The sequence below is a fragment of the Artemia franciscana genome, chromosome 14, assembly GCF_032884065.1.
Source record: "Artemia franciscana chromosome 14, ASM3288406v1, whole genome shotgun sequence".
NCBI classification, from domain to species: domain Eukaryota; kingdom Metazoa; phylum Arthropoda; class Branchiopoda; order Anostraca; family Artemiidae; genus Artemia; species Artemia franciscana.
In genome coordinates, this window is record NC_088876.1 from 41,431,235 (window position 1) to 41,437,234 (window position 6,000).

The 6,000-nt window shown below is 28.2% G+C and overlaps 1 long non-coding RNA gene across 1 annotated transcript in view; it reads right to left on the bottom strand.

The window, feature by feature from the left end:
* The window catches only part of LOC136035735 (uncharacterized), a 54,556-nt gene extending 51,961 nt beyond the window's left edge, over positions 1 to 2,595 (bottom strand). Inside the window, exon 1 of the long non-coding RNA XR_010619505.1 lies at positions 2,061 to 2,595. This is a non-coding gene — a long non-coding RNA (uncharacterized LOC136035735). The remainder of the gene's footprint in view (positions 1 to 2,060) is intronic.
* Positions 2,596 to 6,000: the final 3,405 nt, after the last annotated feature.

The window sequence follows — 6,000 nt, forward strand, 5'->3', positions numbered from 1 at the left end:
GACTCTACACCGTTCACCCCAATCAACATGAATGCTTCTTTCTACGCCTGCTTTTGGTGAATGTACCCGGTCTGACGTCCTTTGAGTATTTGAGAACTGTAAACGGTACTATACATGACACTTACCGTAGTGCATGCCAAGCTCTGAATTTATTGGAGAATGACCAACACTGGAATCCTCTGGATTCCTAGTCATCCTAACATGGAGTGATAGAAAAATGAAAAAATAAATTGCTTCGCCATTCCTCGAATCTCAAATATAGTTACAACCCTTAGAATCCCCTGAATTCCTAGTCATCCTGGAATTTTTCAATATTAGATTCGAAAGAGAACTTCAAATCCAATCTGCTACGGTAACTATTATTATATATTGTATTATTGAATATGTGATTAACATGGAGTGATAGAGAAAATGAAAAAAAAAATCGCAATTCATCGAATCTCAAATATAGTTACAACCCTAAGAATCCTTTGGATGGATTACCGCAGAGTGACTTGAACTCGCATCCTCCGAATTCGAAAGAGAACTTCAAAGCTAATCTGCTGCGGTAACTATCATTATATATTCTATTATTGAATATGTGATTAACATGGAGTGATAGAGAAAATGAAAAAAAATCGTAATTCATCGAATCTCAAATATAGTTACAACCCTTAGAATCCCCTGAATTCCTAGTCATCCTGGAATTTTTCAATATTAGATTCGAAAGAGAACTTCTAACTATTAACTATTTTATCTAACTACTAGCTGTTGGGGTGGCGCTTCGCGCCACCCCAACACCTAGTTGGTGGGGGCGCTTCGCCCCCCCCCCAAGCCCCCCCGCGCGCGTAAGTCGTTACGCGCCATATTAGTTACGCGCCATTGTAGTTGTGTCCCTATGTCCCACCTGTGAATATAGATAGATATATATATATATATATATATATATATATATATATATATATATATATATATATATATATATATATATATATATATATATATATATATATATATATATATATATATATATATATATATATATATATATATATATATGGTTTTAACTACGTAAAACTTGCGAATATACAACATTCTTTGCTGTCCCATTGTCTTTGCATATAAATAGATTGTCAGGTTTACCGACTCTTGAACATGCAACATATAATGGTCCATGGGAAAACAATCTGTATTCAGATCTATACCTCATGATTCTAATGATTGCCCTTGAGCTTGTTGATGGTGATTGCTAATCGACCATTCCCTGTCCCGGTGTCCCGGTCGTCATTTATATCCCCCTGTTTCCCCCGGTGTCCCCGTTGTAGTTGTGTCCCTGTGTCCCGGTCGTCATTTATATTCCTTGTGTCCCGGTCGTCATTTGTATCCCGGTGTCCCGGTCTGTATATACATTCGTTTTTTAGTTTTGTTTTTCTCCTTTATTTTTTTCCTTTTTTTTTCTTTTTTAGTTTATTTAGATTTTTAGATTTTTTAGTTTTTTTTATTAGTTTTTAGTTTTTTTTCTTTTTAGTTTTTTTGTAGTTTTTACCTTCTTTTTAGTTTTGTTAATTTTTTTTTTACTTATTTCCTGGTCGTCATTTATACTCCCTGTGTCCCGGTGCTTTGTTGATTGCTAATCGAACATTCCTTTTGTCCTGGTCGCTTTCTCTTTGAGTGTCGTCATTTATTTTTTTATTTTTTAGTTCTTTTAGTTTTTACCTTTTTTAGTTTTTTTTTAGTTTTTTAGATGAAAATTTTTTTTAGTTTTTTCCTTTTTTTCTTTTTAGTTTTTTATTGGTTTTTACCTTTATTTTAGCTTATTTTTCAGTTTTTTCCTTATTTTTAGTTTTTTTTTATTTTTTTTTTTTTAGTTTTTTACCTTTTTTTAGTTTTTTTAGTTTTTTTAGTTTTTTAGCTTTTTTCTTTTTTTATTAGTTTTTAGTTTTTTTTGTAGTTTTTGCCTTTTTTTAGTTTTTTCAGTTTTTTTTTAGTTTTTTTATTGGTTTTTACCTTTATTTTAGCTTATTTTTCAGTTTTTTCCTTTTTTTTAGTTTTTTTAGTTTTTAGTTTTTTTAGTTTTTTACCTTTTTTTAGTTTTTTTAGTTTTTTTTTTAGTTTTTTAGCTTTTTTATTTTTTTTATTAGTTTTTAGTTTTTTTTGTAGTTTTTGCCTTTTTTTAGTTTTTTTAGTTTTTTAGCATTTTTATTAGTTTTTAGTTTTTTTTGTAGTTTTTGCCTTTTTTCAGTTTTTTTCTTTTTAGTTTTTTTGTAGTTTTTACCTTCTTTTTAGTTTTGTTAGTTTTTTTTTTTACTTATGTCCTGGTCGTCATTTATACTCCCTCTGTCCCGGTGCTTTGTTGATTGCTAATCGAACATTCCTTTTGTCCTGGTCGCTTTCTCTTTGAGTGTCGTCATTTATTTTATTCTTTTTTAGTTCTTTTAGTTTTTACCTTTTTTAGTTTTTTTTAGTTTTTTAGATGAAAATTTTTTTTAGTTTTTTCCTTTTTTTCTTTTTAGTTTTTTATTGGTTTTTACCTTTATTTTAGCTTATTTTTCAGTTTTTTTCTTTTTTTTAGTTTTTTTTATTTTTTATTTTTTTTAGTTTTTTTAGTTTTTTTAGTTTTTTAGCTTTTTTACTTTTTTATTAGTTTTTAGTTTTTTTGTAGTTTTTGCCTTTTTTTAGTTTTTTCAGTTTTTTTTTTAGTTTTTTATTGGTTTTTACCTTTGTTTTAGCTTATTTTTCAGTTTTTTCCCTTTTTTTAGTTTTTTTTAGTTTTTAGTTTTTTTAGTTTTTTACCTTTTTTTAGTTTTTTTAGTTTTTTAAGTTTTTTAGCTTTTTTATTTTTTTATTAGTTTTTAGTTTTTTTTGTAGTTTTTGCCTTTTTTTAGTTTTTTAGTTTTTTAGCTTTTTATTAGTTTTTAGTTTTTTTTGTAGTTTTTGCCTTTTTTTAGTTTTTTAGTTTTTTAGCTTTTTTATTTTTTTTATTAGTTTTTATTTTTTTTTTGTAGTTTTTGCCTTTTTTTAGTTTTTTCAGTTTTGACGTCACCTGATCCAGTTTTTTCAGGTGACGTCACCTGATCCACAGATCCACACACAGACAACTTATATATATATATATATATATATATATATATATATATATATATATATATATATATATATACTAGCTGTTGGGGTGGCGCTTCGCGCCACCCCAACACCTAGTTGGTGGGGGCGCTTCGCGCCCCCCCAAGCCCCCCCGCGTGCGTAAGTCGTTACGCGCCATAATAGTTACGCGCCATTGTAGTTGTGTCCCTATGTCCCACCTGTGAATATAGATATATATATATATATATGGTTTTAACTACGTAAAACTTGCGAATATACAACATTCTTTGCTGTCCCATTGTCTTTGCATATAAATAGATTGTCAGGTTTACCGACTCTTGAACATGCAACATATAATGGTCCATGGGAAAACAATCTGTATTCAGATCTATACCTCATGATTCTAATGATTGCCCTTGAGCTTTGTTGATGGTGATTGCTAATCGACCATTCCCTGTCCCGGTGTCCCGGTCGTCATTTACATCCCCCTGTTTCCCCCGGTGTCCCCGTTGTAGTTGTGTCTCTGTGTCCCGGTCGTCATTTATATTCCCTGTGTCCCGGGTCCCGGTCATCATTTGTATCCCGGTGTCCCGGTCTGTATATACATTCGTTTTTTAGTTTTGTTTTTCTCCTTTATTTTTTTCCTTTTTTTCTTTTTTAGCTTATTTAGATTTTTAGATTTTTTAGTTTTTTTTATTAGTTTTTAGTTTTTATTTCTTTTAGTTTTTTTGTCCCGGTCGTCATTTATATCCCCCTGTTTCCCCCGGTGTCCCCGTTGTAGTTGTGTCCCTGTGTCCCGGTCGTTATTTATATTCCCTGTGTTCCGGTCGTCATTTGTATCCCGGTGTACCGGTCTGTATATACATTCGTTTTTTAGTTTTGTTTTTTCTCCTTTATTTTTTTCCTTTTTTTTCTTTTTTAGTTTATTTAGATTTTTAGATTTTTTAGTTTTTTTATTAGTTTTTACCTTCTTTTTAGTTTTGTTAATTTTTTTTTTACTTGTGTCCTGGTCGTCATTTATACTCCCTGTGTCCCGGTGCTTTGTTGATTGCTAATCGAACATTCCTTTTGTCCTGGTCGCTTTCTCTTTGAGTGTCGTCATTTATTTTTTCTTTTTTAGTTCTTTTAGTTTTTACCTTTTTTAGTTTTTTTTTAGTTTTTAGTTTTTTTAGTTTTTTACCTTTTTTTAGTTTTTTTAGTTTTTTTAGTTTTTTAGCTTTTTTATTTTTTTTATTAGTTTTTAGTTTTTTTGTAGTTTTTGCCTTTTTTTTAGTTTTTTTAGTTTTTTAGCTTTTTTATTAGTTTTTAGTTTTTTTTGTAGTTTTTGCCTTTTTTTAGTTTTTTTAGTTTTTTAGCTTTTTTATTTTTTTTATTAGTTTTTAGTTTTTTTTGTAGTTTTTGCCTTTTTTTAGTTTTTTCAGTTTTGACGTCACCTGATCCAGTTTTTTCAGGTGACGTCACCTGATCCACGATCCACAGATCCACAGTACCTTTTTTTAGTTTTTTTTAGTTTTTTTAGTTTTTTAGCTTTTTTATTTTTTTTATTAGTTTTTAGTTTTTTTGTAGTTTTTGCCTTTTTTTTAGTTTTTTTAGTTTTTTAGCTTTTTTATTAGTTTTAGTTTTTTTTGTAGTTTTTGCCTTTTTTAGTTTTTTAGCTTTTTTATTTTTTTATTAGTTTTTAGTTTTTTTTTGTAGTTTTTGCCTTTTTTTAGTTTTTTCAGTTTTGACGTCACCTGATCCAGTTTTTTCAGGTGACGTCACCTGATCCACGATCCACAGATCCACAGACAACTTATTTTTATATATATAGATAGTTTTTTTTTTTTACTTATGTCCTGGTCGTCATTTATACTCCCTGTGTCCCGGTGCTTTGTTGATTGCTAATCGAACATTCCTTTTGTCCTGGTCGCTTTCTCTTTGAGTGTCGTCATTTATTTTTTTCTTTTTTAGTTCTTTTAGTTTTTACCTTTTTTAGTTTTTTTTTAGTTTTTAGTTTTTTTAGTTTTTTACCTTTTTTTAGTTTTTTTAGTTTTTTTAGTTTTTTAGCTTTTTTATTTTTTTTATTAGTTTTTAGTTTTTTTGTAGTTTTTGCCTTTTTTTTAGTTTTTTTAGTTTTTAGCTTTTTTATTAGTTTTTAGTTTTTTTTGTAGTTTTTGCCTTTTTTTAGTTTTTTTAGTTTTTTAGCTTTTTTATTTTTTTTATTAGTTTTTAGTTTTTTTTGTAGTTTTTGCCTTTTTTTAGTTTTTTCAGTTTTGACGTCACCTGATCCAGTTTTTTCAGGTGACGTCACCTGATCCACGATCCACAGATCCACAGTACCTTTTTTTAGTTTTTTTTAGTTTTTTTAGTTTTTTAGCTTTTTTATTTTTTTTATTAGTTTTTAGTTTTTTTGTAGTTTTTGCCTTTTTTTTAGTTTTTTTAGTTTTTTAGCTTTTTTATTAGTTTTTAGTTTTTTTTGTAGTTTTTGCCTTTTTTTAGTTTTTTTAGTTTTTTAGCTTTTTTATTTTTTTTATTAGTTTTTAGTTTTTTTTTGTAGTTTTTGCCTTTTTTTAGTTTTTTCAGTTTTGACGTCACCTGATCCAGTTTTTTCAGGTGACGTCACCTGATCCACGATCCACAGATCCACAGACAACTTATTTTTATATATATAGATAGTTTTTTTTTTTTACTTATGTCCTGGTCGTCATTTATACTCCCTGTGTCCCGGTGCTTTGTTGATTGCTAATCGAACATTCCTTTTGTCCTGGTCGCTTTCTCTTTGAGTGTCGTCATTTATTAGTTTTTTCCTTTTTTTTAGTTTTTTATTGGTTTTTACCTTTATTTTAGCTTATTTTTCAGTTTTTTCCTTTTTTTTAGTTTTTTTTTATTTTTTATTTTTTTTAGTTTTTTACCTTTTTTTAGTTTTTTTAGTTTTTTTAGTTTTTTAGCTTTTTTACT